Below are 25,008 nucleotides of genomic sequence, written 5' to 3'. Positions count from 1 at the left end.
CAATGGCGAGGGGAGGATGGACGGCGCGCTCGGTCGTAATTCGATCGCGGCAAAGTCGGAGATCCATGCGTGCACAGGGAGGACACGCGGAGGAGCGAGAGGACGAGCGGAGTGGGCACGGAAGATAATGACGCGATATTATGCATAGGATATTCGGCGCACATCCGCGGCCGTATTCTCCGCGTTGATTTATCGTTGTCTTCATTATTAGGAATGCACGTACGCAGGCCGGCCATTATGCGGGAGAGAGCGAGGGAGAGGAGGAGGCCGGTGGAGAGAAGTGACGGACGGTCTGGACTCTCCGGTACGATACAATGCGCGCATATACAAGCGGGCCGCATATACGAGAGAGGGAGCGTTGAGACACACCTACGTCAGGCCAGATATAGATAGACAATTAGCTACCGTCACCGTCTATAATTCTGTTAGATTAGTAGCAGCCCCCGTTGTCCAGCCTCTCCCAGTTGTATTCCGCCCCTTGTTTCGAGCTGAGAACACGCGTGGTAGATCGGAATCTTGTAATTCAACATCTCCTCTCAACCTTCGTCGATTCGTCGATCACACTTGTGAACCAGAGAAACTGTAGTATCTCGCTTGCACACCCGATACTAATAAAGAGAAAGATCTCATATAAAGACCGCAACGAATTTCCCTTCGCTCGAAATTCGAAGGGGGAGACGAGGAGGAGCGCGCGACGAAGCAAAACCGAATCGCGTGCCGCTCCCTCGACCGATTTCCTTCCGCCGCTTTTTTGTCCTCCCCTTTCCCCGTGGAAACGGGGGAGAAGGAGAAGGGAGGGGAAGGGTGGACAGCGATAAAATATTCAGGCGAGCGCGGGGGTAATATTTTACGTAGGAAATCGGTCGGTTGATTTTTATAATACTGGTCAAATATAGCCGGGGTGGTGAGAGGAGAGAGAGGGAGAGGTCGGCAAGTACACCGGCGGGATCCCTTCGATCCGTCGCACAAAGGGCCACGGCATAACAAATAGATGTATAAAGGGTCAATAAAGCCGAGCGCGAGGAGGAGAGGAGCGAGCAAAGGGGGTGAAGGAAGTTGCGCGAGGAGGAGGCGGAGAGGCCTCCGGAGGCAACGATGGGGAATAAATCTGGGACCCGCTCTTTCGCTCTTGACCACCCGCCGAGTATCAAGGGTTCGCGATTTTCGAAAGTTCGAGCGATCGAAAATCTCTGTTGTTTTTTTTTTTTTTTTTTTTTTCTTCTTCTTCTCCCTCTCTCTCTCTCTCCTCTTTTTCGCGTCTCGTTATATCAAACGCGACCGATCTCTCGATATCGCGTTTATGGAGCGGCAAAGGTGACACGAGGAGGCGGATATCCGGGTCTATAAAGGCCGCCATCTCGAGGTCATTTTACGTCCTTTTAAAACAGGCGTGTATTCTTTCCGTCCTCGTACTCGTATCGCGGAATTGGTCTTTCGGGGCTTTCCAAGGGGATAACGGCCTATCCCTTCTTTTAGCCACGCGAGAAAGTCGAAATCGGTGCGGAGAAACAACGAATTGTCCAATAAAACGAGGCACTGGGATAAGGCCTCGATAAACTCGATGAAAAGCCACGTTTGGCATCCGGCCAAACGGCCAATGTCGGGGAGAAGAATTATCTCGTTAGATTTGCCCTCCTCTTCCCTCCCGATCGAATATATTTCTTCTTTGTTTCCCCCACCCTCCCCCCTCCTTCTTTTTCATCGAGATAGCGTGGAAAATTTTGGCGACGAACAATAATGCGGTAATCATTCGCGATGAAAAAGTTGCCCGGACGGTTCTCGAATTGACGAACCGCTCGATCAAACGCGCGACTTCGAAAAATAACGGGCTCGTTCCCATATCATCTTCGTTCGTATATCATATATCTTCATTCGAAAGATGAACGGACGCGTTGATTCGACTCGCGGCTACGCGCCTGTGCCCTCCCCTTTTTTCGACCCATGTTTTTTCCATGCCCCCGAAAATATTTATAGAGGGGAATCAATATCGTAGTTTGCGACGGAACGCGAAAAATCAAGATGGATAGGAAGAGGAGGAGGAGGAGGGGGGAGGGAGGGTGAGTGAGGGGTGCGCGCGAGTGGAAATCGCGATAACCGAGCGGCCGTCACGCGCACTTTCCGCCAATTTGACCGACAATATGCAATGATATTAAAATTAATGGCGTCGTAAAAAAAAGGAAAAAAAAAAAAAGGAGAGAAACGGGAGAGCCGATACCACCACCACCATCACCATCATCCAGGCAACGATTCTCTCCTCGTACGAGCGCGCCACCTGGGAAGAAGAGAGAGAGAGAGAGAGAGAGAGAGAGAGAGAGGGGGGGGGAGGCGAGAACTGGTGGTGGTGGTGGAGGCAGACCGTTAGGGGGCGGCCGTGATGAAGCGTGCGTCGCGGAAAGAGAGGCGGACGTGGAATCGAGAGAGCGATAGTACCGCGAGAGAGCCCACTCGTAATAATCTCCGCTAATTTAGCTTCTGGAATACGGTAACTGTATCGTTAATATTCTGAACCCGGTTAATAATGGATGTTGATGCGCCATTTGGGCCGATGAGATTTCGGGCTCGAGTTCGAGACCGTGAAGTGGACCCAAGCATTGCCCTTTCCCTCCTCCGATGCTCGACGCTTCGAGGATATCTTTCTCCTCTGCAGGGTCCACCTCTGCTTTTATAAATGTTGCATCGATGCCCGTTTCTTCGTTCTCCTCGCTTCGTTCTCACGCGTGATCTTTCGCCGCTCCCCGATTATCCTTTGTCTCTTCTCTCCCTCCTTTTTTCTTTTTTTCCCCTCGCGAAAACAACGATTCGATCAATCGGTCGGTAATCGATCGAAAGGAGAAAATTTGCTCGATCGTTTCTTTTTTTTTTTTTTTTTTTTCCCCTCTCCTCTTTCTTTAAATCCTACATTCTGACATTCCTGGACGGAAGGGAGGAACGGGGTTGAACGGCTTAAAACTCGAGAGGCGTTGCCATCCGCGGCTGATCCCCGCGTCGTTCAATAATTCAGGGATACATCGCGAGCTGGACGAGGCATGTAAGCATAAATGCGAAAGGGATGCCGTGGCTCTCGTGGTGGAGGAGGGAGGGGATGGGAAGGGAAGGGGAGGGAAGGGTTCGGGAGATAGAGTCACGGGTTATATACCTGTTTGGTCAAGCAAAATATTTCTCTCCGCCCGATGTACGGCTGCTGAATCTCTCGGGGGATTATCGCGGAGCGGAGTAATTTTCCAAAGAGAGAGAGAGAGAGAGAGAGAGAGAGAGAGAGAGAGAGAGAGAGAGAGAGAGAGTATAGTAGGCCAAGCTTGGAACTAGGAAGCGAAACGCGATCGATCGCGAAAGGGAAATTTTTTTCTCTTCGTTTCTTTTTTACGTTTGGATAAAATGTGCCCATATAAAAACGTATAAGGACGATGGATGATGGAGAGATCAGTTTCTTTCCCCGCGACGTGTCGGTCGACCTGGTAACACTCGACCAGTAGGGAAAAGCAAATCTTGCTCCGCGGTAGGTAGGAGCGAGAGTAAAGCGTTTTACGAGCAGCATCCCCTGATGGCGACTTTGGACAACCCCTCCGGAGCATCCCTTGCCGGGGCATACAAATTCAATAAGCGATAATCAATGCCAGCCCAGCAGCGTAGTCGGCCGAGCAAAAATCGTTCAAACAGTCAATCAAAAGGCCTCACCTCCAACCTATTTTTTTTTTCTCTCTCTCCTCTTCGCCCCTCCCTCTCTCTCTCTCTCTCTCTCTCTCTCTCTCCTTTTTTTTCGTCCCGTCGTCGTTGCCCGCCGGCCGGCCGGCCGACCGGCCGGCCGCCCCTGTTTGACGTAACCGGGGGTGTCAAAGAACGACAGAACAGTAACACGTATGCGAGCCCGATGAAAAAGGAAGAAGGTTAGGTGGATGGCTCGCCTGGCCGGCTTTTTTGCGCGAATCAGACACGCGCGCCGAGGGGTCGTCGTTTCCTCGAATCTCTCCTGCGCTGGATCCATCGTGTAAACGAATCGACGCGCGCGTGTCTCTACTTCGTGCCGCGTTTAACCGTTTCACCACCGAGATTTTCCTCTCCGTTTTTCCCCTCTTTTCTCTCGATTCTCTCGAGGGAATCGATCTCGAAAGAATGTTTTCTCTTCTTCTTTTTTGCAATCGTTTTATTATCGTTTCGGAAACGAAAGCTTGAATACATATACGAGAGAAAAAGCGAGTGGACGACGAATAATAGAAGAAGAGAGAGAGAGAGAGAGAGAATATCGTATCTCGGAATATTATTACGAGAATCTAATAAAGACTGATTTTGAACCGCGTAGAAAAATAATTCCTGTCGCGCCTCCTGTGTTTTTTCGCCCCGCTCTATGAAATACGCTCCCTCCCTCTCCGCCAACGGAGGATTTCTACGAGGAAAAGAACGTTCCCGGCCAAGTTCGAGTATCCAAGTGTGCGTGCGTCTGAAGACCTGAGGGGGTCTGGTAATATAAAGGGAGACATGCGGGTCGTGCGCAAATTAACCCGGGTAATGAAAACACAATGAAATTATAATAAACCAATTGCCAAGTTGATTCGCAGCCCGGGAAGGAGGCCATTCAATAATAAAACACGTAGCCACGGTTCGCGCTCGCGTCCGCGGCCCACCACCACACCTTGTGTGTGCGCGCGCGTGTCCGCAAGAGAATTAATTTCTCGAGAGCCTTTATGCTCTCTGACCGGCCAAACTACACACACGGGGGTTTCCAGCGTGGAGCTGGTTCCGCGCAACACGCACACCTTGAGAAACAACGGTCCGAGGACGTACGGTTGCGAAAATACGTACGGTTTGACCACGCGGCAGGGTACCTGCCGGCGGAAGATTATTACAACGAGGGAAATTTCAAAATACACTTGTGCCAAGTGTGCCAAGGGGGAACCGTATAACGCGATGATCAAACACGGGGGAGGGGGAGGGGCTCGATTCGCCTACGTTTCAATCCCATCGACCGCGCCATGTATTAAATATTTTCCTTCTTCCTTGTTATCGTTGTGTAAAAATTACAACAACGACGTCTCTCTCGCTCCTTCTTAATTATTCCTCTTCTCCCTCCCGCTCGATTCCTTTCAATTTTTAGATTAGAAGAATTGTTGTTGGAGGAGGAGGAGGAGGAGGAGAGGTGTGTCTTTGCCGAAGAGGTGGAAAAGGAGATATGTTTTCGCAAATGTTAGCTGCGGTTCTCGAGCCGCCCCTTATGAAGTTATTTCGTCCCTTTTGGAGAGGTGTGGCGCGGCGGAAACTGTGCGTTGGGAAAATAGCAGCGCGACTGCAAGAATTATTAGAAAAATTAATTATTTTCCCACTCTCTTAATTAATTTTACAATTGCTTCTATGTTTCCCTTTCCCGCGTTATTATTATCGCGCCCTCCCTCCCCTCCCATCCCCGCCCCTCTTCTCTCGGACGTAGGGGGGAAAGGAAACGGGTTGCGAAAGAATGGAACGCGCAACGAAGAAGGAAGATCCTTCTTCTTCTTCTTCTCCTTCTTTTAATCGTTGCCTCGAAATCGTTGATCTCGAAAATGTAATATTCTCGAATCGTGTAAAGGGAGATTGAACTGGAGATTCTCTCGAAAGAGGAGGAGGAGGAGGAGGAGGAGGCTATGTTTCTCTCGTACGAGTGATGAATCGGTGCAACGAATTCGAGAGAGAGAGAGAGAGAGAGAACGGTATCGAAGAAGCGGCGCGCGTTCCACGAGAGGAGGAGGGGGATAAGTTTAAAAATTTACATTACACCGGTAAAGTTGGTCTCTGTAGGGATCAGTTTTTGCATTTATATGATATTGAGATACGGTGCACGCTGGAGGAGCGGATGCGGGAGGCCGGATCATCCCTCGAAAAGTTTTGACTTCCGTTCAAAAGAGAGGAAAAGGATTCCGTTTCGTTCGCGAGACAGCGCATCCTTTCCCCCTTTCTGGATTTTTTTGCCACGGTCTGGCCACGTCTCAATTATAGAAAGCCTTGCTTCGACTGGCACAGACGAATTCCAATTAGTCGCCGGGTGGCCCATGTCGCGGGGACCTCGTATGGGGTTTCCCGGATTCTGTACGAGTTCCTTTCATGCGAGCGACTCGTTCATTTGCCTTTCGTCGTCCATACCTCTCTTTTTCCCTCCCTTCTCGTACCCTATCGCCGCTCGTACGCTCCTCCACTCCTCCTCCTCCTTTTTCTCCTCCGGGTTCTCTCTTCCCGTTTCGAACCGAGCCACCCCCCTCCCCTCGAGGGAGCAGTCTTCCATGGTATATACAGAGCCTGGACGCCTGGATTAGCAGGGGCGTCAAAGCCAGCTACGAAGTTGGTTCAAAGTGGGTGCGAGAACCAAATACGGGTCTATATCTCGCTTCCTATAACGAATGTACGCCGCTTTCTTTCCCTTCCAGAGAAGAATCCGCGCGAGGATTCGTCTCTCTCTCTCTCTCTCTCTCTCTCGCGTGGCATAAGCGAGAGAAAAGAGATAAAAGAGGATAAAAGAAAGCGAAAGAGAAAGGAGAGGAGCAGCGGTATTTTCGGTATAACGATCATCATCGAGGCTAGCGAGAGTCTGGACCCTTATCTATCATTTATGAGGAGGGGGTGCGCTTTGCCGAAAGGGGACGATAGTTCGCGAAACGCTTCACAGCCGGATAAATCGGCCTTTAATATGCCGTTTGAATCGGAGCAGCTTTATACAACGTTACGGGTACGTACGTTGTAGAGATAGCTGTCGGTCTGATAGCGCCGTGTTTGCATTCGAGCGAGCCGAGAGAGAGAGAGAGAGAGAGAGAGAGAGAGTATTGGATGCATATGTTAATCAGCGATATGGCGTCGGCAAGATATTACCATCCCTTCGAGTAACTCTTGGCTGGCCTTGTCGCCCTCTCTCTCTCTCTCTCTCTCATTATGCAAGAATGGAATATCGCGCGTTCCTGCTCGCGATTTCCCGATTTCCAACGGTTCATTCAAACTCCATCGAAACTTGATGATCCGGATGGTGTATCGAGTTTGGACCATTAATGTTTTGATTACTTGCGCTCGGTGTGGAATTCCTGGTGGGAGATGGTCGTTGGTTCAAGTTAAATGGGAAATTGAACATATTCGCAAAATTCTCGCTTCTTTTCTTTCGTATCGAGTCGAGACGAAAACGAAAGCCGCCGTAATTAGGGTGGTCGTTCAGGGAAGACCAATGACGAGGAAACTCGATTGTCCGCGATAATGCCAATTCCCGTTTCCGCGAATCAACCCGACCCGACGGGTTTAAATCGAATCCGAACAAGAAAATCCATAAGAGAGCATCCTTTGGTGATTACGCTCCTCCTCCTCCTCGTAACTTTGATCGTTCGGGCGTCGAAAGACGCTTTACCGTCTCTCCAGCTCTTCGATCGTTCGACCCTCTTTCCTTTTCGTCGCTGTCCCTTTCGCGCAGCCAACGCCGCCGCAGCCACGTTCAATCGGAAAAGCAAATCTTTGGCTGCGTTCCTCTCCACCCACTCCTCGATAAATTCGTTCCAGACGACGAAGGATTACCTGCCGCCGCCGCTGCCCTTTCAAACGCGTATAGACGCCAGTCAGGGGATAATCTTTGGCTGCGGAACCGCGAATCCGTTTCTTCCCTCCTCCACCGCGACCTTCGTTTCAAAAATCTCTAAAGAATCGACCCAACCTTGCGTGTCTTTATGTACGAAGAAACGAACTTTTTGTCGATTTATTAAAGTTTGTTTGTCGTTGTCGCAAAGTAATTACAAGATGTTTCCATTCCAACACTGCTCTACTCTACTCGCGTCTCTGTTTCCCTATCGTTCTCTCCCTATCGTCAATTTTTCTTAACGAAAAATCGGCTCGAAAACTTTGAAACTAATAATCTATGATCCAACCTATGATTTCGATGGTATTCCACGCTTTACGAGATTACCGAGGGTGGAGGGAGGGTTAAAAAAGGAACCGATCGAGAAGCGTTAAACTTTTACGAGGCGGATCGAGTTAGCCGCGAGATCGAGTAACCGTGTCGGGGAGGGGAAGGCGTGCGGATTTCCGGAAGGAAAGATATCCCTTTTATCCCGCCCAATCGTTCGCGATACATCGCGCGCACAAATCTCCGCCTCGGTTTTCACCCTCGCCACGGGTGATTTACCGGGTTTTTCCGCTCGATTCGAGGGATCCCACGCTCAACTCTTTTGTATCAATCGCGGATTGACCCGAACGCGAGGCTCGAGAGGACACGCCTACGGGAGCCAACTAAGCGCCAACTGGCCTATTCGGCTTCCCGCCTATTTTTCTTCCAATATTTATGCGTTCTCCTCGAATTGTAATTCTCGCCGCGACGACGCAAAATCATTTTTGAAACAACAACAACAACAACAACAACAGCAATCATCGTTGGTTGAACAGGTTGAAAGGAAGATCGGGTCGGTGGTTTGGTTGCACGGGTAAAAATCGGACGTCACTCCCGTTTGTTGATCACGCTTGTTGATTGAATTAGCGCGGTTTAACGGTTAATCCGGCCGCTCCTCGTGCAATTAAATATTTATCGGTGTTGGTTAACGCGACGATCGTTTACCGCGCCACCCCCGCGTGTAACGCGTGCCGTGGCAATGAAATTGGAAGTGTGAATACACCGAATGATATAGAAGCCATTTCTCGTGACACCTCGAAATTGGCTTCACGGTTATATTAGTTATTGCGCCACGCCGTGTACACGCGCTCGACCACGACGCGCTTCGCACTTTCGAGGAGAGAACGCCGTCGTCCGTTCGATTCGAATCCGTTAAATTTCTTGGGAAAATATTTCTCCGAGAATATCTTTTCGTTTGCCGTATTAATTGTTATGGGGGGGGGGGGAGGAATGTTCGGGGAGCGAACGCTAATTGATTACAATTTCGAGCGTTGTTGATTTTATAGAAAACAAACAATTCCATTCCACTGGAATATTATTTTCCAGTGTTTGGCCAGACAATTATTACACGCGATGTAATTTTTCCTGGGAAGAGGAATTTCGGAGCGGATCGAAGATAAAGAAGGAAAAAAAGGAGCGTTGATGAAACGGGATTTGCTCGGGAGGATGCTCGTCGAGAGAGAGAGAGAGAGAGGATTTCTCCTCTCGCGGCATCGTTTTCACCGGCGAAACGGAGAAACGAACTCTCGGTGCGGAGCGAGGTTGGTAAACGGATTACGTCGCGGCGCGGATGTCGCTCGCGCGACGCTGATATTAATTCTCTCGAATGCATCCGTGCCGGGCGCTGATTGATTCCAAAGTTCTGGCAAGAAACTGCCGCGTGTCGCGCGTTAATACGCACCGAGAGTTACGTACACGTTCCACCCCCTAGTTACGTGGTTTAACGCAATAATTCGTGGCGGAGGAGGAGGAGGGGGAGGGGGGGTGAAAATGCTTCTCATTTTCACGCGACCAACCACGCTCGGAGAAACCACGATAAAGATTCGTTACCGAATCTCTAATTCGAACCCGCCAAGTTTTGGGAAAGCGAGATAAAACGTACTGTCTTCCAACGATTTTCCAATATTTTATGGAAACTGTGTTTTTTTTCGTCGTTCGAAAAACGAAATTCGAAGCGTATTCTCTTCTCAATCGTGTGGATCAAATCTGCCATCACGGTTTCTCCAGACGACAAAAGATGATGGGTATATATATATATATATATGGGTGTATAAGGAGACCGATATTCTTGACGGAGTATTACTTACCTACGCTGTTCGAAGAGGGGATGAAAACCCTTAAAGTTGGCCTCGAAAGAACGGTCTTTGTCTCTGACCTCGTCCTTTATAAGAATTTGATCCCTTGGACGGATTATACGTATTGTGGCCGATGGACGCCGGCCAAAGTTTTGTCCAGCCGGGGCGTGGCGGCGTTGCCCGCCAGCCCGTGTACACTTTTCCATCCGGCTTATCTTCCGGCGAGCGCGACATATAAACATCAATTCAATGTATGAAATCTGTCAAAATGAATTTCGCTTGGGAGTTACCGGTGACCGTCATTTTTCTTCCGGCGACGAATACGATCTTGATGTGAAATATCGTTGTATTATTGCTTCGTCCTCTCGCGCGCCTATATATCCCATTCGTGCGGAAAATGGACTCTATTCACGGGATCTCTTTAACGATAATTACTTTTACCATTTCCATCCATGTTCGAAATTCGCCACGATCGATCGCCTCGAATCTCGCGTTCGAATCTTTTTGTAAAAAGCCGATCGAGCTCGTCCCTTTAACCTTTTTTTTTTTTACGATCGTTCGAGGGCAATAAACGCGGTTGGTTAACGCGTCAATAAAACCAATTAGAGTCACCCTTCTAACACAGTTTGATCACATCTTTGGATCAAATCTTTTTTTTCATAAATTCAATCTTCGATATATATCGCGATGAAAGAAAATGTCGAAAGTTGCCGGATGAAAGAAAATGTCTACAATAAAACAGGGCGGATGGATATATATATATCGAAATTAACGCTTTCGCACGTTTCGAAGTGTTAAAATGTCGTCTTCGGTAAGCTCAATCGTTTGAGGGAAATGGGAGATTCGAATAGAACGATACGAAAGCAGCAGGTCGCCCGATCGATCACTGGGCGAGCGACTTTTCCTGAACATCCGTCACGATTTCGATTCGCGTAAGCGAATTTTTTCCCCGCGGCGAGGAATCACGAACCGAGCGGGAAGAGTGACGACCGCATCGAAACGTTTCGAAACTCAGACGACCGGCCATTAGTCAGACACGTGGCCCACCAATTAAATGTAAATGTTTGTTTATGTGTTTGTCGGTAGTCACGGACGTTTATCGATGCTCTGGCATTAGCTTACTATACGATTGGCGCGTATGTATATCTATATATATATATATATATATATCGCAAATCCTGCCAACCGAATTACCAAAGGGAGCGTTTAAAAAACGGTTTTTTAAAGGATCCCGTTTCAATTTTTTCCAAATCTCGCTCGTATTTTTCGAATAAAAACATTCATCCGAGAAAATTCTAGCTCGAAACATTACATTACATCCCTTCCTTCCTTCCTTCCTTCCTTCGAGAGAATTCGAAAATGTCGAATATAAAAAAGAGGGAAGAGAAGAGAAAATTGTTTCGGACGCGCAACTAGTCGATTCGTTTAACGTTAAAACCCGGTAATCGCGGGCGAAATGATTGCGCGGGCGATATAATAATTTTCGCCGGGACATCATTTCCCGAATTACGTGTTTTTTAAATAGTTGTTAACGGGCGCAAATTGCCAGGACAAACGGGGGAAATATAGCATCGAATAATTTTGCGGTATCGGCCGCTGCCATTTGCATTCTGTAAATAATCGTTCTAATTGGATCGCGGTGCCCCGGTTAATAGTCCACTGTTGAAATTGTTCCCTCCCCGTGAATTTCATCTCGCTTTCATATTTTTGAGCGTGGCATTACGTTGAAACGGGCGGTAATCGCGTTTCGCTAAACCGAAACATCCAACGGAATTTTCGATAAATTTGATCGAGCTGGCTCGTACGTCACAATCGTTACGAACGATCGAACTCGAGCGTCGGACGAAGGGCAGCGGCGATTTATGTAGTGTTAAACTCACGGTCAACTAGCGTAGGCTTGACCCCCACCACCCGGGATCTTTAGTTAATTGGAAAGCCGCCGAGTTTCCGAACAGTTTAACTGACCTTCGCCTTCGCTATCGTTCCGCCCATCGTGACGCTCCACTCCCTCCCCACGGGTATTACTTTACCTTCGAGACGCCAGCACACGGTTGGTGATCATCTCGAACGGATGAGACGAGAACTTGTTCGCGATTCGAATTCTCTTCGTATTTTCTTCTTCGAATAAAAAGTTAAGGGGAATATTTTGGAAATTGGAGCGAATTCGGGAAAGCTCCACGGGATGAGAATCTCTGCCCGTTGCGGAATTGGTCCAATTTCAACCGCAAGATAGAGTGTCCCAAAGGTTGTATCAGGATGTTGCACGGTTAATCGAACGATCCTTTAAACGGGAGGGGCTCGATCGTTCGGTGAACCATTACCCAGAGGCTCGTTTGCTCTTACGACACGCCTCGTACACGTATTTCTCGAGCAGGCGTAATTAACAACGGGAGGAGATCGAGTAAAATTTCGAAAGGATGTTTGGAGGGACGATAACGTAAGGATGTGCGATGATCGAAAAATATTCGGGCGGGATATATCCCCATACAAGCCTCCCTTCTTAAGATCGGGTGTAGGAGAGCCCGCGAGACGTCTATATCCTCGAGACAATGATACGTGACGCTCCCCCCCTCCCCCCCGCAATATCAATAATTTTCGCATTTTTTTCTTCCCTTCTCTCTCTCTCTCTCTCTCTCTCTCTCTCTACTTCTTTTTTCAGATTTCACGGTGGATAAATATAGGCGATAAGTTGGAAGGGATTGGTTTGGTTTTTGGGCGTTGTTAATGAGGGGGAATAATAGTTCGATACCAATTAGCGAGAAACTGGCCTGTGGCGGTCTGGGCCATAAAAAGAAACTGCCGTAGGTAAGTAGGTATGCCTCTAGCATTAACTACCCCCGTGGCCAGTGGTACGGCGACCACCGTTAATTGAACGCACCGCTCGTAACAACCCTCCTCTTCCTTCCTTTTTTCTCTCCTCCCTCGATCGTTGCGCCGTCCCCGGCCAACATCGTCGTTTCAAATCTATACCACTTACTTTTATGGTTTCTAAGCCTAGTGGAGTGTACACCTTGTTCTCTTTCCACGGGGAATAAAATTCCATGGATGCTCGGAGAGAGAGAGAGAGAGAGAGAGAGAGAGAGAGAGGGCTCCGCCCAATTTAGCCCACGCATCGTTCTTAAGGTTGTTCTTAAGGGTGCCCTCTTCTTCCTCCTTTATAACATCGTTTCTCCTTCTTCGAACGGTTTCTTTCTTCGTTATCGGTTACGATTCGATATAAATATATATCTTATTTACCTTGTAAACAAAAAGGGAAAAAGAAAAGAGAATATAGAATATCGCGAGTTTTAAATTTACGCTTTTCCAAAGTTAGTTAGATTTGAAAGGAGAGAGCCGGGTCTTTATTAAAAAGATAGGATCAAAGGTAAAATAAATTCTGGGTCGGGATCAAATTTGCGAATTAAAATTAAAATTTCCCACCGGTGGGAAGAGATATAATAATTCGTCCCTTTGTTGTCGTTAAATTATCGATCCCTTTCCTTCCTTCTCGTTTAAATTATCGAATTATTATATCGCGTAAGACAGGGGAAAAAAAAAAAAGTAAACGATCGACGTATTTTTCCAACAATCTCTCCAACGTTTATTCGGTAGATTTTCAACAGGGAAGGAAGGAAGGAAGGAAGGAAGGAAGGAAGGAAGGAAGGAAGGAAGGAAGGAAGGTCGGCGCTTTAAATCGAATAACCCCGCCGCGAAAAACAGGCGGCAATCATATGGTTCGTGATTATGCAAGGGGGATAATTGAATTAGAATTTTCTAGGGATTTGGGAGCGCTTCTTCCCATAACTGCGGACGAAGGAAATAGGGTAGTTTCCTCCATTATAAAATCAACTAAAACCATACGTGACAAAAAGGAGAGAGAGAGAGAGAGAGTGAGTGAGTGGGGGGGCCGCGGCGGCGCTCTTCTCGGAATTAATTTAATCAGAATGAAACGAGCGCCGCTAGCTGTATCTTTAGCTTCGTAACAATAGCCTAGAATTGAGTGGACTTGAGATAGTATTATGCAAATCGAGATTTTTCTTGCGGCAAAGTTATATCCGATTATCTATTTATCCTTTCGCTTTTCCACTTATCGTTACGTTTTACACAATCGACGAGATATATTATCATTTGTATAACGATCGATACAAAATTTCTAAATATCATCGAGAAACATAATGGAGAAGACTCATCTTCTCCGTGTTTAACCCTTAAAGATCAGCCACGGAGTACATTAGGGACCACGCGTTGGGTGGTTGGTTCGCGGTCGCCAGAAAACTTTACGACCGCCTCTCGTATCTTCTCCCCCTTTTTCTCCTTTTCTTTTCTCGCTCGTATATCACTCGTTGCGGTTTCGAAATTATTTTTACGCCCGGCCGTCAAAGGCCGGCCCGCACGCGCGTGCACGCGATCGATACCCGCTCGATATTCTCCACGCGAAACTCGAAGGACTCGTCACTCGAACGAGGAAGGAGAAAAGAACAATTTCATATAACGAAGCGTGTAATGAACGTTGGAGAAAATGTCACGATCGAAACGCGAGATCTTGTAAAAGAGGGGAAGGATCGAAGGGTCTTCCTTCGGCTTTCCTTCTTGTGTGCGTGTATATATATATATATATATATATAGGAGCTGTTCGGTCGGGGTATCACGCTGCTGGAGGCAGCGTTGATTTATACGAAGCGGCAAGATTTATGCGGAAGAGCCGCGCGATTGAGTCGCAACACGGCGCCGGAGTTATCGCGAGTGGGTAGAAACGACACCGCGAAGAAAGGGGGCCGTGAAATCGAGAAACAACGAGACGGCTATCGATCGGCGCAACATTATCGAGCAATTTACGAGCCCTCCCCAAAAAACGTGTCCCCAAATTGCACTCGACACAAATCCCCTTTCTTCTTCTTCTTCTTCTTCGACTTCTTCGACATTTTCGAATGTTGCAAATCGGCTTAGACGTTATTTCAAACGCTAGTCACGGTTAGGTGGCTTTTCGGTTGTTATTAACAATCGTAGCGTTGTTAGAGCGGCCGCAATTACACACTCGCCGCGACGAAACGCGAGTAATGAACGGGGGGGAGGTGGAGAGGGCCGCGGCGGCGAGGACCGCAGGGTCCGTTTATTGGCGCTTTTGCGTAACCGCAAGCCTCGGGCTTAAAGACGCCGACAAAGTCTTTTAATAATTGCAATTAGGCCGCCGCTCGATAATAAATATCAATTAATATGGCAGGGCTTGATAATTCACCGCGAAATCTATTTAAACGCGCCGACGCGTTTTTACTGCTTTCCCGAGGAAAAGCAGGATTGTTAGGAGATTATTTTTCGTTTCGAGAGAGAGAGAGGGAGGAACGAAGAAGGTCGGTTTCTTTGACCCGCGTTATCGGGGCAGGAATGACGGACGGCCAAAGATACCCACCGGTCAAGGTAATGCCTCAAAACCGCAACAACGGTTGTACCCTTTAATGGATCCGATAAGAAGCTGGAAACCTCCGATTATTACTTAGCTATTACTTAGCCACCGATAAAGCCGAGTTCCAGTTATTGGGATCGGTGACAAACGATTTATCGCCAGTTTCCGGCCGGGAATAGTTGCCAAGTTGCCCGCCACGTTGATCGCTCCTCCTCACTCAACGACAAATTAGCCAATAACCCTAGGAGAGTTAATACCGTTTCTTCCCAGATGTTTCTTCCTCCGGATCCTCTTTGTCTTGACAAATTTTACAATTCTCTCCGACGCGCCAGCATCGATTCTAATTAAAGAATCGTACGTCATATATATATTATCAAACGTAATGAAAGTTTGTTGTAAAGATTAACCGACACGGTGGAGAGAACGCGTAGAAATCCCGAGAGAGAGAGAGAGAGAGATGTGATTGAAAGAGCGTAAATGAACGAAAAATGAAAGAAACAAAAATCCTAGGCGTTTTCCAATTGTATAAATCGGGGGAAGGAATGGAAATCATTGGAAATAATCGTACAGAATCACCAATCTTCAGGAAAAGGATAAGGTCTTACAGATAACGGCACGATGGTTCGTTGGCGTTCCTCGCGGCGAGAGGAGGGGGGAGCCCCGTGATTAAGCGCGAGCAGGTAGATTCCCGCATGAAAACAAACGGTCCCTTAACCCGGGCCATAACTTTGCCCGTTGCGATCGGCCGGCCAAAAATGGTATTAAAAAATTGGCGGCGGCCTCGTCGCGTTTGTCATCGAGCGAGTCAAGCCTCGTTTTCACTTTTGCCCCGTAATAAGGTGAGAAGAGACACGACGATCGAGAGACAAAAGACGAAGGGGAACACGGGACGGAAAAGAGAAGCAAACGGGTCCCTTATATATTTCGTGCCGTGAGAACATGCCCTGTAACGAGGAAACTCGGATACGATGAAGTAATACACCCCCTTCTTTTTCGTCCCCTCCTTGAAATATCGCTGCATTTAGCCGCCTCCTCCTCCTTCCTCCCCCCTCCCCTCCCCTCCCTGTTGTTGTTGTTGTTGTTGTTGTTGTTGTTGTTTCGTTCGGGTCAGGATACCCTGCGACGCTAGACGCACACGTCCGTTCCGAAAAATCGATGATATTCTCGGCGAGAAGGGGATAAGGAGAGAAGGAAAGACAGAGAGAGAGAGAGAGAGAGAGAGTGAGAGAGAGGGGGGGGGGAGGGCGAAGAAAGATGTGGGGGAGGCGAGGCGGATGGAACGGACGGGATCTTTATCGCCTTCGGCTCGTTCAATTCGCATAATAAACAATCCTCGGCCGAGCGGGGAGGGGAGGGGAGTAACCGGGACATATCTCGGGGCCCGGCGAAACCGGCGACAAATAAACTATTATCGCCGGCGACAAGTTCTCTCACGCCTGTTTCACGGTGGTAGGGAATGGTATCCTCCTCGTGGCGATGTCAGTGTTGCCGGCCGCGTGCTATACGAACGGTCGAACGGGGTATGGAGCAGGAGGAGGGGGGAGGGGGGGGGCTTCAAGGGCCTGCCCCACACACCGACAAGCGTGAATCAAACGCGAAACCCGCCCAGGAATGCTTTACGGACATCGAAACATCGCAATGCTTTATGGTGGTCCGTGCTTGAACCTGATTTATATAAGTGCATTACCGCACCGTGGAAACCGGAGGGGGAGGGGGAGGGGGAGGGGGAACGAGGGACCAACGAGGGAAGAACGCTATCTATTCGTATTCTATTGGCTTGCCGGGACCTTTTGCCGCTCGAGATTCCAGATATCTCATCGAGCAGAACGCTCGTACATCAACGCCTCCGTCGATATTTATAATCCTTGCCTATAAACGCTCGCCTTCGAATCTTTCTTATCGACCGATCCGAGAAGATTCGTCGTCGAACGAATATCTCTTTGATACTCCCTCCGGAGTATGTTTTAAACGTTAAACGTCGCGGTTTTTCTCGAGATCGAGAAAAGGAACGGGAAAGGGAGGGAGAGAACGGGGAACGTTCGAGAGAGGTCATCGCCAATTCCAACGACCTTTTCGTTCTTCAAGTTGATGTATACGTGTATACACGCCGGACGGGTCGCACACTCGGATCACACGATATCAGGCGTATTATCGCGTACGACATTACCCAGCCTTTGACTAATGTCCTCGAACGAATGCCTACGCTTCGCCGATTTATAATGGCGGTCAACGAGATGTGGACAAACACCGGGTACCGATATATTTCAGATTATGGCTAACTCCGGAGCTTGGTCTGGAAACAACTCCTCCTCCCTCCTACTTCCTTCTTCTCCTACGAAACGTACGAGTGCATTTCGGAAAACACTATGCACTTTTGCTGCTTTTTTCTCTTCTCTTCGAAATTATTATTATTATTATTATTATTTCGTTTCGAATCGAAAGGATAACGTTTCGCCTTCAAAAAAAAGAAAAGAAAAGAAAAAGGATGAATCTCGAGCGGAATCTTCGAGTTTGGCGTAAAGTTGAAGACAGTTCGAGTTGAACCGCGGAGCTCTCTCTCTCTCTCTCTCTCGAATTCGTCCCGTGAATTCGTAAAACGAGGATTCGCGGTGTCCTCGAGAGAAAGAAGAAGAAGAAGAAGAAGGAGAAGAAGGAGAAGAAGGAGAAGGAGAAGAAGAGTCGTCGAAGGCGAAGGAAGAGAAGGCATGTGTCCCAAACGACGTATGCACGCCGAGACACGTAAACGATATATCAGGGGGTTAGCCGCTGGGGACGGACGGGCCGGGCCATCTTTCTTCTACTTATACGTGTGATATTCACATGCGCAAACGTGATACACTCTATAGAGAGATCCACCGGCAAATATCCAGCAGGACTGCCGCTCACGGCGGTGCTCTCGTGAGCTGTAAATGTATTAAGGTTTGACGACCGTGGTGGGACCCTTTGACTTGGGTGGAACGGGAGGTGTACAAGGGTTGTCGGATCTTGGTGCCTTACCCCGGCCCGAGTACGTGCTGCACGCTTCCTTCCTTCCTTCTCGAGAGAAGGAACAAGATCGCCTGCGAAATACGTATGTTCGGCAACGTACGTATGTATGTACGTTCCATGGAATATCGTGGTGTTTTCGTTAATCCATTATCCTTCGACCATTTCTCTTCTTCCCCCAATTTCAAATTTCTAATTCTAAGATATATGCATGTGTACACGCGTGTTCGAGACGTTTGTATTTGTCGTGCACAATTCTCGTTTACGAATGAGTTTCGAGGGAAAAATTTGCGCTCGAGTCTAATTTCTCGATTTGAAATATCGCCCGGTGTTTCTCGCGCCGCCTCGTAATCGATTAAACGTCGTGGATTTAATCGGACGCGTAAATTTCTTAATTCCGAGCCCGTCGAACCACGGGTGGAGATGGAAATACGGAGGGGGAGGCATTCGAGACACGGTCGAAAGTGGTGGGTATCCACCCCGGCTCGTTTGTATGCGCGTGCATTATTACGTCCTTATATTATATCGCGAAGGTACAAATGTCCGTACGTATGTAAAATTCCTAGCTCCGGCCGCGTACAGCCATAATAATATCTGTGCTGATAAATGAGACACATAAACGTACACGTAGGAGATTCCCCTCTCCCCTTACATCCCTTTTCCGTGGCAGCCGCTGCCGCACCACCACCACCACCACCACCGCTCGCCACCCCCGTGTGTCTTGGCTTATTCCACTTTCGCGGCGACGCATTACGAATTTTACATTTTACAAACGTCCCCGTTATCTCCCGCGACACGCGATCCTTCGAGTTTCGCGGTAAAATGTCGCGGCCACGATTCAATATCGATCGATCGTCGATGGTTTCGTCGAACGTGGATTTTCGATCGAGTATTAAACTCGAACGTTTCGTGATCGATGTCCCGGATTTAATAGGATCAATCAGTTGGAAAATCAACTTTCGTGGTTTCAAAAATCGATTTTATCGAGTAATTTTTCGACTTTCTTCCGTATAATTCTTCTAAACTCGACTGTTTCGCGATAAGGGATAATACCGATGTTGCGGATTCGTTAGAATCAATCGACTTTCGCGGTTTCGTCGAATGTGGATTTTCGATCGAGTATTAAACTCGAACGTTTCGTGATCGATGTCGCGGATTTAATAGGATCAATCAGTTGGAAAATCAACTTTCGTGGTTTCAAAAATCGATTTTATCGAGTAATTTTTCGACTTTCTTCCGTATAATTCTTCTAAACTCGACCGTTTCGTGATCGATGTCGCGGATTTAATAGGATCAATCGACTTTCGTGGTTTCAAAAATGGATTTTATCGAGTTTCGTTCAATTTTTCGACTTTGTTCAGTTACAAACTCTTCTAAACTCGACTGTTTCGCGATAAGGGATGATACCGATGTTGCGGATTCGTTAGAATCAATCGACTTTCGCGGTTTCGTCGAATGTGGATTTTCGATCGAGTATCGCGTAATTTTTCGACTTTATTCCGTATAATTCTTTTAAACTCGACCGTTTCGTGATCGATGTCGCGGATTTAATAGGATCAATCGACTTTCGTGGTTTCAAAAATGGATTTTATCGAGTTTCGCGACAAAGGATGATATCGATGTTGCGGATTCTTCGATTCGATTAATCGACTTTCATAGTTTTGTCAAATATGAATTTTATCGAGTATCGCGATAATTTTGTCGACTCTCTTTCCGTGTAATCCTTATAAATTCGAACGTCGTTTCGTTCCATTTTACCGTAGTTATCGGTAGTCCGAAGGAATCGTATTACAAGTTTTCCCAAATTCTATTATATCCTTAAATTCTTAGGCAATATATCGTCGAGGAAAGAAGAGAAAGAAGAAAAAGAAGAAGAAGAAGAAGAACGAAGACGGTCGAAAGGGAAAGCGTTATACGCGCGAGGGGAGCTCGAGAAACGTTGTCGCGTGATAAATAACGAAAGATTTGCGAAATATATCACACGGCGGCAACACTCGTTTTGCACGATATAAGAGGTTCTGCACGAGTGTTTATCATATTTTCTAAGGCGAGCAATTTCTTTGCTGTAACGATCGAAAAATCGCCGAAACGAATTAAATAAAACTGTGTGCGCGCCACTCGATTTTCACGCGCTGGTCTAATCTCGGGACGAACGCCGATATTAACCGATACGAACGAATTATCTTGATGTTGTAATACGCTTTCTTCCACATTGTATTTGATAAAATAAGTATTGCGTTTTGAGTAAGAAATATAGCACGAAAGAGATGCTCAAAGATCTTTCTATTTCCGCAACTGCGGGTGAGAGGAAAAAAATAGTGGATATAATAAAATTGGAAACGTTAACCTTTTTTTTTTTTTTTCGCCTTTTCAAAGGAAAAAATGTAGCCGAACATCGAACATGGAACAAGTTAGTTGGAGGCTGCACATTCGGTGCGGTATGACGCGAAATTAAAATTTCGATACGGGGAGGAATATCGATTTCTCCGGGATAGCGAAAAGAAAGATAGAATATCCCTGCATATCCCTGAAACTGATCGGATTAGACGGGAAGCTTGCCGCGCCAAGGAATTCCTGCTCGCATTAACATTTTCGTGCTTTTGAGGAAGGGTAATCCGGTCGCGATTCGTGATCAGGATTCGTACGCGGTGTGCAAGGACAGATTTTCGGATTCGCCGTTAATGCGATTCGCCGTTTCTAGCGTGGATTAAGGGGAGCTGTCGTAAATAACGAAACGCCAGTCGATGTATCACCGTGGAATTCCGATCCTATTATTATTCCGGCCCCGTCCCGATCTGCCACGGTGTCGCTGTTTCGCGTCTGTCTGCGCCAACCTTCTTCTCGATCGCGTTCTACTATCGTTCGTGATCGATCATCCATCATCCACCTCCAATCACTCCAAGATTATTAATAATTTTCTCACACGAAATTTCGACCATTGTTATGGATTTCGCGGAAGGAGATACGCGAATGTCGATTATATTTCGTTTTGTTTTATTTTATTTTATTTTAATTTATTTTTTTTTTTCGTTCGTTTCTTCTTTCTAGACCTCGAAATAATTACGATTTTCGAGCGAACTTTTTTTCGTGGTATGGAAATACCGTGTTGTTTAACGGAGCATATATTTTTGGACGGAAGCATTTTTAAAAAATTAATTCGTTTCTATTGTCTGTATCGACGATAGTTGCGCGATGTCGAGGTTAGTTGTATATCGTTTTATTGTTCGAAAAAATAATTTTTCACGATAAAATACGCTTTGAAAAAAAAAAAAAAAAAAAAAAAGAAAAAAAAGAAAAAAACGTTTTTAAACGTCGCGATGACATTAAAACGTTATTCCATACACTTGTAATTTCTACGAAGAAAAGAGGGGGGCGGGGGGGGGAGGGAGGGAAATAGTAATTTTTTTTTAAATAATTACATCAGTCGTTCCGTAACCGTAACCACGAACTTGTAAAGCGCGATAAAAATCCTTTATCGTATCGTTCGTATCGTTCGTTTACCGGCATTAATCTCAATGCCTTTTGATTCTACCTACCTCGATCGAGAAACGATCGTGTGTCACTGTTCGACTATTCGAAATACTTCTTCTTCCATCTTGCAAAATACACTTTCACTCGTCGCGGAGAGGAAGACAAGATTCTTTTCGAGAACCGAATCGTATGTAAAAACTGGGGAGGAGAGGGCCGAGTGTTCGAAGCGGAGCGAAATACGAGTCGGTGGCTGAGAGCGTCGAGATCGTGGGGGGGGGAGGGGAGGGAGGGATTGGCGTGGAAAGACGGTGGTAAGAAAGAAGTGGCAAAGGGATTTCAGTCAAAATACACCTCCTTGGCGTACCGGTGCCCGATAAATTATTATCTTCGAAAGATTAGCTGTGATGTCGCGACCCTCATAAATATCAGTATATTTTTGCCCGGTAAGCCGATTTCCTTTCTGCCGATGCCTTCGAAACGGATGCTGCCGAATCGCGAGAAATCCGCCCCACCTATCCTTCTCTTTTCTCCACAGTCTTTATAGACCGGGAGATTAAACACGCCTCTCCTCCTCTCCTCCTTTTTTAATTTTACCACTTGTACCCACTTGGTGCCGGTTATTTTCAGGTAAGGTAAAGGCCAGGATCTCTCTCTCTCTCGAGAAGGAGAAGAAGAAGAAGAAGAAGAAGAAATCTGTTTCTTCTCGATTTTCGCCAAGCCCTCCCCTCCCCGTCGTTTCTCCTCCTTTCTCTTAACCACAGTGTTTTCTTCCTTTCTTTCTTCGTCACTTCTCTCTTCGTCACATCGTGTCACGCTTTTCGATTTCGATCGAGAGAAGAAGAGAATCCGAGAAGAGATGGGGCGATCTCCCCCCTCCCCCGTGGATTTTTCGTGTCATCTGTCGAATCGGTACGCTGCACGGTACGCTTCCAACAATACGACAATTTATATGGATTTGGAAGAGGTCTTCAGCGTCTCTTCGGATCTGGTGCCTCGAGTTTTACCTTCCGTTGTATTCAATGGATCTCCTCTGTCTCTCTCTCCTCCTGCCCGCTGTTCTCTTTAACCCTCTATTCCTTCCCTTTCCTTCCCACTCGGCCCGCCCTCTCGCTCTCGCCACGCGGATCGCTCTGCCGGGCATCAGCGAGGTTTTATCTCGCATTCAGAGGCTGCATCGTCCCTCATGGATGGATCGGCAATCCTCTTTAACTCCTCCCCGCCGCTCCTCTCTCTCTCTCTCTCTCCCCCCTGTACTTACCCCCTTGGCGTGCTCGCTTCTCCTCCGTCTCTGCTCCCGCCGTTCTTTTTCTCTCCGAGTCTATCCAACCACTCGATGCGAGATTATACTGCGGCTGGATATCTCGCGAAAAATTCACGAGATTCGATGCGTATGGCTCGCCGTGTATACATGGTATTCCAAATTTTCCTCTCTCTCTCCCCCTCCCCCTCCCCAATTTTTCGCCGAAAGTTTACCGAAAGAATCTCTTCGTTCGCAAGGTGCACGATCGTCGTGTTTGTCGTTGTATATCTTTTACAAGTATAGGTAGAAAGCGAATTCGAATTTAAAATAGATTTTTACGAATCTGATAAAATATCTTTTTTTATTTACAGCATTCCGACAACGGTGGAAAGAATAAAGAAGAAGAATGCCGTTCGTTCGATATCGTGAAAGATCGTAAAAGTTTAATTTACACGTTGAGATGGATATAGTGGAAAAAAAAAAAAAAAAAAAAGAAAAAAGTATCAATCGCGCACGTTCAGTCAATTTGAAATTTTTTTTTTTTTTTTTTTTTTATCATCTTCGATGTAAAGAGAGGGAAAATTTTACTTCTCGATTGTTTGCAATTGTGGAATAAAAATTTAGTTCAGAAGAATTCATTTGGTATCTCGAGTTGAGCGTCACTGGGAAGCTACGTCGAAGCTTCGAATATTCATCGAGAGATGGCGTTGTCAGTACTTTCGGCTAATACGTAAATATTCCCGTTTTTATTAATTCATTCGCGTTCTATCCCGTCCCAAATCTCGTAACTATTTTCTACTTTTGGCCGTTACTATTACCATCTCCCCACTTTGAACCACTTTGCGCGACAAACGCAACGTTTTGTTAACAATCGAGAACAAAAGGGAAAAGAGAAATACGTGTATCTCTGATCTCGTCTTTCGAAAAGAAAGTGTTTTCCCGAATAAAAGAGATTCGGCTCGCGTAACGAGAATCAAACGAGTAAGATAGATAATTATTCGCATCGTGCACTCCCTCGAGAGAATTGTGCGAGGATAGACGTAAAAGGCGGAAACTCGAGGGGAAAAAATGCGGCTATGGCGTGTCTCAGTTCGGTACGCGTGAACAAATGAGATATAATGTTACTTCTCGATGACCTTCCACAATGGATGCATTTTTATCCACGCTTCGGAAAGTTTCTTCCGTTAACAATGTCCACCCGTTGCGTATACTTACGCAATACATACGATTCCTATACGCAACGTAACGTAACGTAACTATACGAATATCGTTACTTTTATCCATTAAACTTAACTCGTCCTGTTATTTATTTTTCGATCGTTACGAATCGATTTCTTTTTTTCTTCTTTTTACAACACCATTGTCGCGAAGGATAACGATATTTTGGAGAAAGAAGGCCCGTTTTCCCCGGGAAACTCGTTCCATCCGCAGATTCCCTTATACCGGCGCGAGAATAAGAATAAGAATAAGAAGAAGAAGAAGAAGAAGAAGAATAATAAGAAGAAGGAGGCGAGTTTACGATTTAACGGTGCAGGTCTGGTGCTGATCTGCGAACGAGATTGGGCCCTGTAATTCAGTAGACCGATATTTACGATATTTATTGGACGGGCGAAACAATGGATCGATATTGTTTTTCGATTGGCCGTTCTTTGTGCTCATACGCTGGTGGTGGTTGCGCCTCGGTTTATCGTGTACCCGCGCGCACTTGTATGGAAAACGCACACGCTGTCGTCCGCGGAGACTGAGCAAGCAAGCTCGGAATCTTTATACCGAACGGGCATAAATAATATTTAATATGACAGGGAGAAGCGGCGCCGCTTTGTGCGATATATTTGGCATAGAAATGTCACCGATCGCGTATCTTACTTTCAAATAAGATCGCGCTCTTACTTTATCCACCTCGTGGCGGATCAGTCCGACCATCGACCACCGTTCTTTCTTTCTTTCTTTCTTTCTATCTTCTCGCAACTATTGTTGTACTCTTACGCTTTATACGCGAAATATATCACACACACACACGCACACACACACAGGAGGTGGATATCATAGGAAAATAGAAACGGGAGAAAAGAAAAGGGGGGGAGGTGTTGGTTGGTCTCTCGGCCGTAGGAGGGATCTCTCGGATCGGTCCAGATCGAGGCGAACACGGGTGGAACAACGGGGAACAAAAGACGACGTATCGTCCATTTGAATATCAAATTTGATGCCGCGGCATAGCTCTTTCGCGTATCGCGTTATCCATAATCGTATTCAAATGAAG

The 25,008-nt window shown here is 46.8% G+C and overlaps 1 long non-coding RNA gene across 1 annotated transcript in view; it reads left to right on the top strand.

The window, feature by feature from the left end:
- The window catches only part of LOC147657281 (uncharacterized), a 40,333-nt gene extending 16,951 nt beyond the window's left edge, over positions 1-23,382 (top strand). The window contains exon 2 of the long non-coding RNA XR_015292838.1: positions 23,120-23,382. This is a non-coding gene — a long non-coding RNA (uncharacterized LOC147657281). The remainder of the gene's footprint in view (positions 1-23,119) is intronic.
- The last annotated feature ends 1,626 nt before the right edge of the window (positions 23,383-25,008 follow it).

The sequence above is a fragment of the Apis florea genome, unplaced genomic scaffold (genome assembly GCF_048593485.1).
Source record: "Apis florea isolate Af1SG1 unplaced genomic scaffold, ASM4859348v1 contig_3203_pilon, whole genome shotgun sequence".
NCBI classification, from domain to species: domain Eukaryota; kingdom Metazoa; phylum Arthropoda; class Insecta; order Hymenoptera; family Apidae; genus Apis; species Apis florea.
The sequence above is the reverse complement of the archived record's forward strand: the minus strand, read 5'-3'. Positions and strand labels throughout refer to the sequence as shown.